Source organism: Chroicocephalus ridibundus, chromosome 1, assembly GCF_963924245.1.
Source record: "Chroicocephalus ridibundus chromosome 1, bChrRid1.1, whole genome shotgun sequence".
Taxonomy (NCBI): Eukaryota; Metazoa; Chordata; class Aves; order Charadriiformes; family Laridae; genus Chroicocephalus; species Chroicocephalus ridibundus.
In genome coordinates, this window is record NC_086284.1 from 96,617,998 (window position 1) to 96,633,772 (window position 15,775).

At 38.4% G+C, this 15,775-nt stretch overlaps 1 protein-coding gene across 10 annotated transcripts in view; it reads right to left on the bottom strand.

Annotated features, from left to right (window-relative positions):
* Positions 1 to 15,775, bottom strand: part of CASK (calcium/calmodulin dependent serine protein kinase) — a 223,654-nt gene that overhangs the window by 49,265 nt on the left and 158,614 nt on the right. The window contains exon 1 of one of the 10 annotated variants that reach the window (XM_063344196.1): positions 12,567 to 12,689. The exons of the other annotated variants lie outside the window; for them this stretch is intronic. The gene's annotated coding sequence lies outside the window, so the exon portion shown is untranslated. Of the gene's footprint in view, positions 1 to 12,566; positions 12,690 to 15,775 lie in introns of those variants that run through there. 10 annotated transcript variants of the gene reach the window in all.

The following is a 15,775-nucleotide window of genomic DNA, read 5'->3' on the forward strand; positions in this document are numbered from 1 at the left end:
TGTTATCGTGATCCAAAACAACCGGCAGTTTAGAGAAACAATTTTTTCTTGCTATCAAGGGAGGATAAGTTATCTTCTGAGACTAGGAAGGAGGCAAAAAGGAAAGTACGAAAGTGCCTCTAAGAATGTTTAGGAAAAAATCAAGGCAAAGTTCAGACTAAACAAGAGTGCATTTATTTTTGTGTCGCGCCTTTGTACTGAGTCACAGCACTTAAATTTCATCTTCCAGGCTACTTACTGAGTGCTACTTACTGAGATTTGCTTCCAAGACACCAAAGCATTAGGAGCGACGCTCAGAGTACTTAAAAGAAAAAACCTTCATATTTGCATTAAGGCTTAAAGCCTATATATTATGCAAGCTACGGGATCCATTCATTGTTTCTGTCTGGAAGTAGAAGACAGCCTCAACTAGAGAAAGGATGTATTTTTGGCAGCTTCACTAACATGAGCAGATCTCGTCTAGAGAATCTTCTTGGGTACTCTATGCCCAAAGCTCATGGCAGTGGATGGCACTCATTGCAGCGTCTAATGGAAACACTATGCAAACAGCCAACACCACATTACATTTTTACCATGAGTATAATGTGTTTTTCTCTAAAATTCTGTTCAACCTTAACTCTAAAAAGCCAGAAGCAAACAAAACCCACAATAAATCTACTAAGAAACTTGAACCTCTCCAACCAGAAATGCATTTTTAAATGGTAAATTCCTAATTAAAACCAGTGACGTTTCATGAAGGAATGCCGATTTAAGAAAAAAAAAGAAATACACTTTTTCATTTAACTGGGTTACCATCACTTTAACCTCTGCATGCAAGGAAAAAGAGAAGCGTATTTTCTGCCCAAATAAAAGATCATACATCTAAGAAAAAAGAAGACAAGTAATACTTAAAAGAAGAGGAACTATCTTAGCGGGGGGAAGGGGGAATCTCAGGCAGCCAGAAAGCATAAAGTCAGCTACGTATGAGTTTCTCCCAGGGAAGACTACAGCCAAATGCCATACCATAATGTGAATATCAATTAAGAACAAGACTGCTGTATGTGTTTGTGGCGCGCCCACAATAGACCACTGTTCAGTTCCACATTCAAAATACAGGAAGGATGTCAAGAGGCAGAGAGGGCTCAGAAAAAAACTCCAAAAATACCAACCATCTCTCCCCCTAGCATATTATAAAATGCTTAAAGCCAACAGAAGTTTGGTAATATATGGGAATTCAGTTCAGATGACAAAACTATCACATGATCCAAGTGAAAGGAAGTAGTCAGGGCAAATTCAGAGCACAAATATCAACATTGCAGGTAATGAAGGGTGTAATGGATTTACTCTCTTGGGAGTTTTTAAAAATCAGAAACAGACATTTTTGAAATGGCGTATTCTAATTCAAGTTAGTTCATGGACTTTTCAGCTTACAAGGGGACCAGGCTACATAATTAAAATTGTTTCTTCCAGTCACATAGTCCATAAACAACAGATTAAGCTTTAAAATTTCAGTGTAAAAAATTTATTTTGTAATTTGTTGGAAAATAACATTATATGAATAAAACTGATGTTTTATGAATAATCCTAAAGGGAACCGATAGTAGTAGTGAAAGATTTATTTTTGTATGTGAAGTTAAAGAAGATTTCCACATGAGAAAATCCAAACGACATAAAGAAAAATGTTGCTTGTCAATTTCTGTACAATATTTTTTTAAAAACACATGGTAGGTGTTCAGCTAGTTGTTGCAATCTCTGTGCTCTGAATTACTTTTAAAACAGGAGATGACTGGCTTTCATCATGTCAAGGTTTCTTTGTCTTTTTATAGACGGGCCACAAATTCTTAGGTTTTAATTGTGCTTCTTGAAATGATAGTTAACACCGTCTTGGCCTAAAACCATTTTTAATCCCTTCTTAAAACCAAATCAGCTGTACTGATTACTGACATTTCATGTTAGCAACATAAAAATTTCCTAATGGAGACAATGAGTATTGTTACCAAACTGTCTCAGTGTCCATTTTCACATCTCATCTAGAAACAACCTTTTGTCCAGGCCATGCAACTTCTCTCTGGTATAATGCATTATAACACTACATTATTTTGGAAAGTAGTGTCACAAATTACAATACATACGACAAATGCAATTATTACACACTGAAGACAGTAAAATGACAAGACTGTTTTCACATATATAAATACAGACACACCAATACCCCATGAACCATTTATCTTGCTCAGGTTCACATGTCATTCTGTATTTCTAATGCACCTTTAGGAGAAATTAAAATAATATTACATACAAGAGTGTACCAGAAGTACTATTTCTACATTAACTGGTTATGTAGTCAAAGCAAATATAGTGCCATACAATCAAGATAGGTATCTTTAAAAACATGTCAAGTAATAATAACTAAACCCAGAAACAAAGGAAATATTAGTACCTCTTAGTACTTGCTTTATATTTTGATTTTTTCAATATACCATTTCACCAATGCTTTCACAGAATTTTTTTTTGGACATTAAAAAAAAAGCGTCTCTTGTTTGGTATGTACTCATATAAACAGAAGGATGAATCCAGGATACTATTTTCTATTTCTCATTTGCAATTTTAGTAACTGCGTGTTAAGTCTGGACATAATTTTTTAGCATTATGTTATAAAGCTGATTTCAAAAAACACATAAACTCCAACAATAATTAGTATTTACTGGTTACAGAAGATGATCAGAAGCTTTCTGTCAGAACATAGCGGAGGCTGGTAAGAGGAGCAAAGCGTATACTATGCATTAATGCACCAGAACCGGTGAAGCAGTCCTACCTTCTTTGCAATCTAAAAAAAGACTGGTTTGCAATACTTTTCAAGTATTTTTGTACTTAAACAATAGCTATAGCAGAGGCAATTTAGAAGAAGGAATTTAAAGCTCCATAATTTGTCTCTGAAAGCATGTGAATTTAGAGGTTTCATTTACACGCAGTAGCAAGAATATCTGTTCCCTTGGACATAAGAATCCAATACACCTTTACACAAACATTTCACAAAATGTTTCAGAAAACTCTGAATGAAACCTGTATGCACACATCATAGATTAAGGTAAACATTAACGACAATTACAGCCAGGCTTCACATACTCCTGTGGTACAGAACACATTACTATGTGCAGTTAGCTGCACAATTTTAATCACAGGAAACCAGCCTGTTTACAATGCTGTTGTCTTTCGGCAGCCCTGCAACCCTCAGTCCTTCAGGGACCATAGCGACAGTGGTTTCTTGTGGAAGAGAGTTAACTGGTTCATTCTTCACTGTCCACAACAGAATGCTTTTCTACGTAACACCAACAGACTTTCAGCAGGGCAAAAATCTGTATGTGCCCCTAATGATGGGCTTTTGTTTTGCTGGGACGCTCTATTTTGAAGTGATTAGCAAATAACTTTGTCCCCTCCCCCCAGTAGCTGCCTCCAACAATTTCACTCAGCAATAAGCATAAACAGAATCAACATTTCCTAATAATAAAAAAAAATATTGTAAAATGACACAGTAATTGTAATACTTTGCATCTCAGCCTCACTCCTCAGCACGAGTCCTTCTGCATTTACTACACAGAAAATCAAAACTAAGAGCTTGCTCTAGAAAAGCTTAACAATCACAACTGATACGTTAACAAAACTTGATATAACAAACATAAACTGACGTTATAGCTAATTAACAGAATAGTACTGCTTCTTTAAAAGACAAGTTTTACTTTAGATTTTGCATACTAGAACACAAATGCTATGAAGAGAATACCCACAACATGTCAAGTCGCGTCAGTATCAGTTGACCAGCTTCATAGGAGTCGAGACTTTTTGTCTTCTGCCTGTATAAAGGGAACTCTTCTGATATTTAAAAGCAGGCAGCCAAAAGCCTAATCCACTATCAGGCAGGCGAGACAAAACAACAAACTCTTCTCTTCTGCCTAGTTTTTCAGATGTGCAGAAATTCCTTTTTAACCATTTCCTGTAAGAGGAGTCAGAATACTGTCCAAACGCAACCCCCATTCAATGTCACACTGAAAAATTTAGATACATGACAACTAGCAGAAATTTGGCCACACTGCCTGGTCTAATCTTGAATATAATCAAAGTTAGATCACACAGTGAAATCAGTAAGTATTTTATCTATCCAATATCTGTAAGTTTCTGTGATGCAAATGAGAAACTTTCATTAAAACAAGAGCCACTGAACTGCTAGAGCATAAAACCCCGTGATCTCTCAACACAAATACACATTTCGTGAAGATTCAATTGTAATTCAGACAGATAGATATTGGGTTGCCACCCTCAAACATTAAATCCCCAAATTGAAACATCTGAAAGTAATCATTAAAACATGTCCGTATATTTTTGGTTTTCGCTTTCTAAACAATATAACCATATGCAATACAGTGATATTAGAGGACTGTTTTTCATCACTTTTGGGTTTTTGTACCATCTAAAGATTCTCGTGTGGAGGTCTTGCCTCTTGCGCAGCAACATTTACCAACAAATAGGCTTGATGCTCTGTTACCTTCCACAGCTCCCTATTGTGGTACTCCACTTACCCCAGAGGTTTCTTGTGCTGCAAGTCTGAAAGAAATCCATGACCTACTGAATGAAATAATATTCACAAGCAGTAATATCAAAGAAGTGCTAAAATTAAAGAGTCAATTAGATAATTGACAAACCACTTAATTCTTTCTTCTGCCAGTTCTGTTTCACATCTGCTTTTCCACGCAAAATGTTTACAACCTTCCCATGGGTGCCTCTTTCCGTGGGATTCTATGCCCTCAAGGAAACATCCCTGAAGGTAACAAATCCTACTGGAAAACACACTGAATAACAAGGTCACAGTCAGCAGGGGCTTTATCTTTGTTTAAAGACAGTTTGTTCTTTTAAACCCTATTTTTCAAAGTTAAGGACTGTGCCTGAAGCTCACTGTTATTCATTTCCCAGCATAATTCTACAGCACACATTACAGCCCCAACCCGTATGAAAGTCCGAAGCATATTTAAGACGCTACTTTGTGACCTCTACAGCATTACAGGTTACAGACCCCCACAGCTTCAAACTTTTTCCTGTGTGATACACTTATTGTAGAACAGTAAGTTCTGTTGCAAACGATCAACCTTTGCATTCAAGTTCCTTACAAGTGACATGCTGTGCAATTAAACAGTGAACAAAACTACTTCAATAGAAGGTTTCAGGAAGTAGTTTATCAACTAAAATGAAGATTCTCTGACCCGGTATTCACGGAACAAGACAGTCTGAAGCAGTACATTAATTCTGTCTGAACAGACAAGAGTTTGCTTCTGTCATGCCACAGAACTGATAGCTGCCATCATTGCAGCTTGTTACTTCAGGCACTAACTTTCAGTAACCCTGACAGAGGTTATGCTAATTTGAAGTACCCAATTTCTTTCTACATATTCACATTCGTGCAACACATAAATTATTTTTTATGTAAAAAAATGATGATAATCTAGTAGCAATGGGAACCCTGAATTTCACTTTAATTTTGACTATTTATGTGATAGAATTGAAATACTCATATTCTTCTTTTACTTTTTAGAGGAACTTTTATCTGCAAAATGTAGGCTAACTGTAATTTGTTTTTAAAAGTCATCTGTATTCTTATATATTCATAATGTGTTACTTGTAGAACAGGGTTACATTTGCTGCTACCTGTGTCAGAAATGAACACACCCCCAGATTTTCTTATGCCTTTACCTACAACAGCAGGTAAGAAAAAATGGTGCCAGGTAAACTCAATCAACCCCATGGCATTTCAGCTTCTACTCCAAGCTGCTTCCTGGTTTTGGGACCATTCCACATTTGGGATTTTTCACTTGTTTTATTTTAAATCAAGAACTTAACTTTTGGGGGGAAGAAGACAGGAGAGGAAACCCAACCAAACTAGGCAAAACATTTTTCTCTATATATTAGTTCAATTCCCGCTGCACACAATTGGCAAAAAACTGTCTTCTAGACAGTAAGAATGACAAACGTCATTGTAGTACATACACAAAACCTGAAATTCTGACCATGCAAACCTGACATACCAATGAAGCTAAATGCCAACGGGAAAATGTTTAATAAATGTTAGCAGTTTGTTAATAGGCACATTTCTCATGCATACAGAGGATACTACATGTTTCTTTGTGGTTAATGCCTTGCTACTGGAGAAAGAGGAAATACATTAACTGATCTATTTCAAGAACTGCTAGAATAAAATTCCTTGACCTTTCAGTTTGCTATACGTTACAACAAACGCTGCCTGTCAGACATGGTCCTACTGAGTTCCCAGAACAGCATCTTAGTAAAGCTGGAATGACCGAGGTTCATTCTACTGAGGATGAATATGAAGTAAAGGACAGAAGGTGACTGATATGGTATGTTTTATTAAGGTGTAAGCCTGAAATGATCATAGCTTCCTTTCAGAGGGAAAACACATCCCCCTAACCCCTAAGAAGTGCACAACCAAAGGACTGTGTATGCATTGTCTTCTTAGTAATCCAAGGGGTAAAAAGGAACCCAGAAAGAAATCCTCCTCATTGCCTTCACAGGGTCTGTCTTTTGGTAGCAATTTGGTTACTTGGCAGTTGTAAGGAAAACAGAGCCCTTTGCCAGTGTTGGCAATAGCCAAAGATGCCAAGAGGCATTACATACGCTACCACTCAGTACTTTATCATCTAAATCTTGCATTGATGTATTTGGTATGCTTGGAAACACCAGAGGAACTAGAAGGTTATGGTATAGAGCACTGAAAAGGTTTTCCATTCTGTTACGTAGCTAAACATTGGAATATCTGCTGTATCTTTGCTCTGGTCCTTCTTTCCTTCTTTGCTTCGGTCTTTACTGCTCAGCCCAGCCCTCAGGAGTCCCAGGCTTTGGGGAAAGTAATGGGGAAAGAAGACGACTTCCCCTGGGTTGAGGAGGATCGAGTGAGGGATCAATTAGGTCAATTAGATATTCACAAGTCCATGGGCCCCGATGGGATGCACCCAAGAGTGCTGAGGGAGCTGGCGGAAGTAATTGCTGGGCCACTCTCCATCGTCTTTGAAAGGTCCTGGAGAACAGGCGAGGTGCCTGAGGACTGGAGGAAAGCCAATGTCACTCCAGTCTTCAAAAAGGCAAGAAGGAGGAGCCAGGGAACTACAGGCCGGTCAGCCTCACCTCCGTCCCTGGAAAGATGATGGAACAGCTCATTCTGGGCGTCATCTCAAGGCATGTGGCGGAAAAGAAAGCTATCAGAAGTACTCAACATGGATTCACCAAGGGGAAATCATGTCTGACTAATCTGATAGCCTTCTATGATGAATGATGGCATGACTGGACGGATAGATGAAGGGAGGGCGGTAGATGTGGTCTATCTTGACTTAAGCAAGGCGTTCGACACGGTCTCCCACAGCATCCTCATAGGGAAGCTTAGGAAGAGTGGGCTTGATGAATGGACAGTAAGGTGGATAGATAACTGGTTGAAAGACAGAGCTGAGAGGGTCGTGATTAGGGGCACAGAGTCTAGTTGGAGGTCAGTGACGAGTGGTGTTCCCCAGGGGTCAGCACTGGGTCCAGTCCTGTTCAATATATTCATCAATGACCTGGATGAGGGGATAGAGTGCACCCTCAGCCAGTTTGCCAATGACACAAAGCCCAGGGGGGGTGGCTGACCCACCAGAAGGCTGTGCCACCATACAGAGAGACCTGGAGAGGCTGGGGAGTTGGGCAGAGAGGTACCTTATGAAATTCAACAAGGGCAAGCGTAGGGTGCTGCACCTGGGGAGGAATAACCCCATGCACCACTACAGGTTGGGGGCTGACCTGCTGGAGAGCAGCTCGGTGGAAAGAGACCTGGGAGTCCTGGTGGACAACAGGATGACCATGAGCCAGCAATGTGCCCTTGTGGCCAAGAAGGCCAATGGCATCCTGGGGTGCATCAAGAAGAGTGTGGCCAGCAGGTTGAGGGAGGTCATCCTCCCCCTCTACTCTGCCCTGGTGAGGCCACATCTGGAGTACTGTGTCCAGTTCTGGGCTCCCCGGTTCAAGAGGGACAGGGAACTGCTGGAGAGGGTGCAGCAGAGAGCTACTAAGATGGTTAGGGAACTGGAGCACCTCTCTTATGAAGAAAGGCTGAGGGATTTGGGTCTCTTCAGTCTGGAAAAAAGACGACTGAGGCAGGATCTTATCAATGCTTATAAATACTTAAAGGGTGGGTGTCAGGAGGATGGGGCCAGGCTCTTTTCAGTGGTGCCCAGCGACAGGACAAGAGGTAACGGGCACAAACTTAAGCATAGGAAGTTCCAGCTAAACATGAGGAGGAACTTCTTTACTTTGAGGGTGGCAGAGCACTGGCACAGGCTGCCCAGAGAGGTGGTGGAGTCTCCGTCTCTGGAGACATTCCAAACCCGCCTGGACGCGTTCCTGTGCACCTGCTGCTCTGGGTGACCCTGCTCTGGCAGGGGGCTTGGACTAGGTGATCTCCGGAGGTCCCTTCCAACCCTACAGTTCTATGATTCTATGATCTATCTTTTGATCAAAACTTAAAAAAGCGCAAATATATCCAAGTTTAAATTCCCTCAATAGGTTACAATCCTGCAGCAAAACTGCAGGCAGTCATGAGCCGTGGGGGAAATCACACAAAGTTCAATCTGAAAATAAGTCTATACAAAACTATGCAACTCCATACACTAAAATCCACTGTGCTTATGTACGTGGGTGTACCCATTTTTTAACTGTAGTACTTATACTGCTAGTTTGGACAAGCAGCAATTTTAGCTTTTAAAATGAGAAAAGGAATATTTCTACTTATGCATTTTACATGGCACATTGCTTTTTACAGTCTTCATAGGACATCAAATATTTTCACTATTTGTTCTAAATCAATCCTTGATCCAATTTTTTTTTTTAAACTGATATAGTTAAAAGCAGATTCAAAGACACATTTATGCTTATAGTGGTTCAGACCACATGGTTAAGTATCAAGATGTTCAGTAACATCTGACTTCTATGTTCTATTCCTTCGCAAGGGGATAACTTTTTACCTTCAGCATACATGAGCTATCAACAAATTTTAGCTCTATTCTAGAACATACTCGTTTTTAGCAGAAACTACTACGTGCTATGCACTTACTCTGTAAATTCAAAGCCTTCACTCTTCAGAGGTAAAAGAGCTGAGGAAAGGACTATATTCTTACAAAAGAAACTGCAGGGTGTGTGTGTTTTTTTTCCACAAACATCGTTTTAAACTGTGCCTCTTGATTTGCTTCATATTTACCAAGAAATCTTTTTTTGTTTGTTTTTGAAGTACTAATAATAAACAGTTATGCTACTCCTCAAAAGTCACACAAGACATTATTTCCCTCTATTTAATTTCAGGTGCCCCTCAATGCCTCATTCATGTATAATGAATGCAGACTCCAGTAGCTGACAGCATTATATTTCACTATAAATTAGGACTCCAACCTAGTAATTTGTCTCATATTTTAAGAGAAACCCATATTTTACTCATCATAAAAATTCTATTGACTGTAGAAGCTGCAGTTCCCAACAAGTGATAGCAGATGTTAAAAGATATGCCAGACAGTACATGTACGTAGCTTGCCAAAGAGGAAGAGGGTGCAATTTAGCAAAATTCTGTATCATATGCAATACATGTAGGTAAACATATGTTATGTCAAATTGGAAAGTATGGTAAGTAAAGCCTGGGACTGAATAATCTTAAGTAAATACATGCTACACTTTAAAACCATAGTGACAGAACAAAAAGGATTTAGATTTAAGTAGACTAAGATGTTTTCCTACCTCCTCAAAGGAGGTGGGAACTCTTCAATTTCTGCTGGCATGAGCTGACTGCAGATACCCAGGGTACCCTTCAGTCCTTCCCTATACACTACAAGACATCTTCATTACGCCATCTAACCTTCTGCTATTTCAGGAACTCTCTGCCGACAAAACCCCCTCCAGCCATATTATTTTTTTGGGTCTCAACTCTATTCCTGTATAATAAACCAGATTTTTCTCTGTTCACATTGCAAACGTTTAACTTCTTTTGGAAAGATGAAAGAAGTAAAACCAAGATGAGATAAAGGTACTGCTTTGCACATGGCAGTACCAAGAAAACAAGCATAGTGGTCAGAAACACAATGACATTCAATGGTCCCAATAAAAAAACCCCACTCTTGTTCTGGAGTGTACCAGTAGTACTGTTGTCAAAGACATGGGCTCAGATCATTATTTCACAAGGTAGTTTAACACATTTGTAATTTTAAGGACATTTTAAAATCCTGTTATTTCAAAAACAGTCAATTTTTTTTGCTGCATCAGATATCTAATTCAAGCTGATCTTAACAAAAACAATGCAAATGACCTTTTAAAGATGACATCAAGCAGCTCATCAGAAAAAAGTAAGCATAAAAGACATTGAGGTTCTGGAGCCTGTCCGAAGAAGAGCAAGGAAGCTGGCAAACGGTCTAGAGCACAAGTCCTGTGAGGAGCAGCTGAGGGAGCTGGGGTTGTTTAGCCTGGAGAAAAGGAGGCTGAGGGGAGACCTTATCGCTCTCTACAACTACCTGAAAGGAGGTTGTAGCGAGATGGGCATTGCTCACTTCTCCCAAGTAACAGGCGATAGGACAAGAGGAAACGGCCTCAAGTTGCACTAGGGGAGGTTTAGGATGTATATTAGGAAAAATCTCTTCACCAAAAGGGTTGTCAAGCATTGGAACAGGCTGCCCAGGGAAGTGCTTGAGTCACCCTCCTTGTAGGTATTTAAAAGACGTGTAGATGTAGTGCTGAGGGACATGGTTTAGTGGTAACTTGGCAGTGTTAGGTTCATGGTTGGACTTGATGATCTTAAAGGTCCTTTCCAACCTAAATTATTTTAGAAGCATGAGGAAAAGGTAATCCCTCAACACAGGAAGGGCTATAAAAAGAGTTATGTCACATGGACAACACCTTGATACGCCCCACAGAATAACCTTCCCCCCTGTCTTGCCCCCACCTTTCCAATATGGATGGAATGACCTATAGCGGGAACTACAGACTCAGGTTAAGCCTAAATAGGCTTCATTCCCAATTCTGTCAGTTGAACTAACTTCTCATGGTTAGATCACCATTTTGAAGAAAAGGATGCTAATGACCATGAACCTCATTCCAGAGGGATACAGAATCTATATAAAACTAGCTAAATCCACAATGATTACAGAGAGTTGGGAAAGAACGCAACTTCTCACCTGCTTTGTGACATTGGTGCTAATGTCGGAGTTACAACCATTTTTGTTTCTCCCTATCCATGTAACTTTTTTGTAATGATATACTGAGAATAAAAGAACCAGTCAATGTGTACCAGGCAACTACTTGAACAACTGGAAGTGGGAGGCAGTAAGGCCTGACTGACTTCAAAGATAGAAGCATAGCTTGCTGTGCTGTTACTATATTGCCTTTGGGTATTCTCATGTAAACTAAATGCAGACTGAAAAATCATTCTGAAGAAACCTCCCAGCACCAACAAAGCAGAAGTGTTATCCAAGATTTGTGGGCTGTATCCCAGGCGCTGTAGCATTTTATTTTTGTCATTGTTCAGAGTAAGTCCCAGGCTCCTGGAGAAATAACAAATCTGAAAATCTGAAGTTTTATAAGGAAAAAAACCCACCCAACAGGTGGCCCTTACAGTTAAAAAGGATGAATTACACTCAACATAAAAAGAAGTGAAGAAAATGTAGAAAGTCAAATATGAAAACGATCCTCTTTACCTCAAAACAATATCAGTGAAGTTGATGAAATGTTCTAAAAGTGCCAGGAATACAATTCTAGCGTTCTTTGACAGATCAGAGCTCAGTAACATAAAAATACACTGTAATCAATGGGATTTATGCTTTTGGAGTAAAATATGTTGATGTACACACAGACACACACACTTGCACAGACACTCACAATGACACACCACTGATACAGGGAAGATGACATTAGGTCAAGAGGAATGGGCTAGCTAGTACAATTCTCATTTAAAGTACATACTTTATTAACCTGAATTTCACTTGATGATTCACCATATCAGTACTATGCTTATAAATACTCAGAAATGACAGAACATTAGTTAGAAAGAAAACACATGAAGTGAAAAAAAGCAACTATCACAGTGTCATGCAATCTGACCCAGAATTTTGCACTGTTGGTGGATGCATAAATTTCTCAAAAATGAATCTTAATAAACATAAAAGTTACTGTTAGCTCTTATTTGTATTAGTCTTGTGTTTAAGAGGCCCAGTCATATATCAGTGTTATGTAAGGTATTATAAAAACAGTGAACAAAAATGCTTTCTGCTCAGAAGACTACATATAAGACAAATTCTCTATATAAGTTTCTATGACAGAGGAACAGGAAGAACAAGAAAACAATGAGATGATGCTGACTACCACAGTGATCTATATATCCCAGGAACACAGAAAGTGAAATGCAAATATATGAAGGAAGTTGAAAAAGGAAGGTATTTTAGAGAATGAGTATGAAATAATGCAAAAGAAATTTTAGAATAGCCTCTGCTTTTAGTGTTCTTTCAGATATGGCCTTCCAGAGAAGTTACCTTTTAAAGAAAAAGCATACAGCACTGGTGATGATGATCCAGCCCACCTGCTGAAGGAATTCTTCAGACAGTTCTCCCTAAGGCTTGGTCAATGTTCTTCTACACTACTTGGGAAAGGAGTTTCCATTGCAGTGTGAGAGACAGTCCCTCCCACTCCCTGCGGCTGAGCATGCTGCCTCTGCTGGACTGGGATAAAAGCCAGATTTGGTTCCCCAAATAGCAAGGTGCTTTTCCTGCCAACATAGTTTCTTTTTTTTAACAAATATTTTCCACTTGCTTTTGTCTTACAAACATATCAACTAAAGGATAATTAAAAATAGGAAGACAAGGTATTTTAAAAATGAGAAAGTATTATTTCACATAAGCATAACATGTTCTGAGTTTACCAAGACATCTAGCACACACACACTTTCTGATCTGTTTTTGCAAAAGAAACACATTCATGTTCCACTAAAACATGTTCCACTTATTAGTTTTAACATAATCAGCAATCAAGAGGGTAAGGACCAACGTTGATCCCAAAAGCTTGAACCACACTCTGTGATTCACATAGAAAGCCATTATTCAAATTTAGATGTAGAAAAATTAGATGATTCATGAAAATATTTAAGCTTTTTATGCACAGCTGCTGGTTTGATTTTATTTTCTATATCATATGATAGATATTCCACCAGTCTATTCATGATTTAAAAGAAAAGAAAAGAAAGGAAGAAGGAAATGAAAGCATCCTGAAAATAGAAATCAAAATGCCTCTTGCTTTGTTTTTTCCAAAGGATATAACAGAATTGTTAAATTAATACACTTTGCTCAGAAAAGAGCAAATCAGGGATAAATGTATGAAGAGCTTAAAACATTTTCAAATAGAGAACTATAGTATCAGCAATAGCTGGACGCTGCTGAATAACAGATACTTTTACAAAAGACATTAAAATTTACCGTGCCAACGTCCAACACTGAGAGGGTAAACAGAACAAACCAAAACACATCCAGTAGAAAGCTTTAGCCAACCATGTAAGAGGCTAAACTGAGGTCCCAACAGCATTCTTTCTAGCAAAAGAGAAAATATGTTTCCTTAAAAGTCTGGACTTCAGGACTAAATCTGTTTGGATGACTGAGCTCAAAAGAAATACTCAGGGAATCAATCCTAAAACGTGCATGGATGCATGCTCCTTTGAAACATTACCATTAGCAGCAAGCAAAGAATAACAGACATAAGAGAAAGATTCTCTTGAAAAATCAGTATGCCTTAAATATATGCCCTATGAACATAAATTAAACTCTAAAGGGAAAAAGTGGCTACACATACAGATGTGATGCATATAGCCACTCCAAAACTTATTTAATCTCATTTAGTTAAAACTGTACGCGTGTAATGTGTTATGCCAGCAAAAGGTAAAATAAACTTTCTTCAAAGTTCGTAACGCTTCTATTGCAGGTATACTTGCAGAAATAACAACACTTACCTTGACGATTTCATGTACAAAAATAATGTAACAAACTTTTAAAGTTAACAGCCAAAAGATGTCAGCCTAGAGAACTATCTGACTTGGGACAGACAGATGCAGACAAAGCCAGTAGCAGAGAGAGGCCCCACTCACACAAAAGCTGATATTGTTCTCCTGCTGAGTGAAAATCTCACTTGTAAATCGAACGACATCTGCATTCAGAATCACCCACAGAAAGTGTCCCTGGAGAGGTGACCAAACTACTTGACTCAACAGAATAAAGATTCCTCTTGTCTCCTTCAATGTAGGCAGCTGCATAAAATAGCAGCTTCTGGTTTTACTTTTTAGCAAACCTTGCTGCCTTTGATGCACCGATAGAGGTGAAACACAATGTAAAGATCTTTCCCCATTAGGCACAGCCTTGATGCCCAGTATACTTTTCAAAACTAATAATCATTCAAGTAAAATCTTTTGTCATGCTACAGAAAACAGCCAAACGCTGAAGTCTCCAAAATTAGTAACCTCGTCACATTTATTTCCAACTTCTTTATCAGTACTGCTGACACAAGACAGCAATGCCTCCCAGGATCTCTTTCATTGAAGTAAATAAAAAAACCTTAATCAAAGCATTTGATAACGCTTCTGAAAATCCATCAGTAATAGAAAATAAAAAAATAATAAAAATTAATATAAAGCTGCTTCACTACTTAAATTTATCTCTGTTTTTCCATAAAGTTATTTATATCCTTTACTTAACTTCATTACATTCTTTATTATCTAAATTGGATACCAGAATGAAACAATCTATAAAGCTTTATATAGGCATAAACGCAGACAGTTCTAAGCCACACACAGGAATGTCCTACAGCATTCACCAAAATTTTGGTCATCACATTTCTAACAGAAGCGAGGAAAAAAACAAATCTGTCCAACCCAGAGCTACTCTTTTACTTTACAAGAAAGATCAATTAATTAAACAATAAATATTTTTTTAGGTAGTGTATATTTCTAAATGGTTGTTTCTAGAAGGCCCTTTTCTTTCCTCTCCCCAGTAAACAAAATCAAGTTTTTAAAAATGAATTGTGTAACTTTTGTACAGGAAAATGCCACTCAAAACAGAAGGATTCTGTAAAATGATAACAAAATCACACAATGAAACTATTCAATAAGGCCACATCAGGATATGCTGGTATATTGCAGCATTTGGCCCAGTTTGAATGTAAATTACTTTTTAAGTAGTTGGCGCCTTTCTCCCCCTTGTTTTGAACAGCTTTGGCACCCAAGTAAAATGGAAGATAGTGTTAAGATAGCTACCTAAACAGACACATATATAGATCTAAATGAAACAATTAAAAATAACCAATACGATGATAGGAACCCTGCTTTCTATGTCCTTCAGAGGTGCCTGTCCTCATAACACCTAATGAATTACTGAGAAAGACGACTTCGATTTTGTGATCTATATCACCCGAAACAAACAACATGTGGGTAACTTGCACTCTTAACATAAGGACTGTCCTTTCTTTTTTTTGCTTTCAGAAAAACAGTTAGTCCAGAAGCAAATGAAAGTATTTCAGCAGCAGGACTGAAATCCTGATCATGTGCCTAATCTAAAAATAAGGATAACTCTTGAGAAAGAGTAGGAACATGAGAACAAATTTAACTGTGGAAAAATGCCAAGGAAGAGGAACAGTAGTTTTAACGCAAAGTGACAGCCACAACTTCACAAGAGATTATAAAATTCCTACTTAGTGGAATATAACG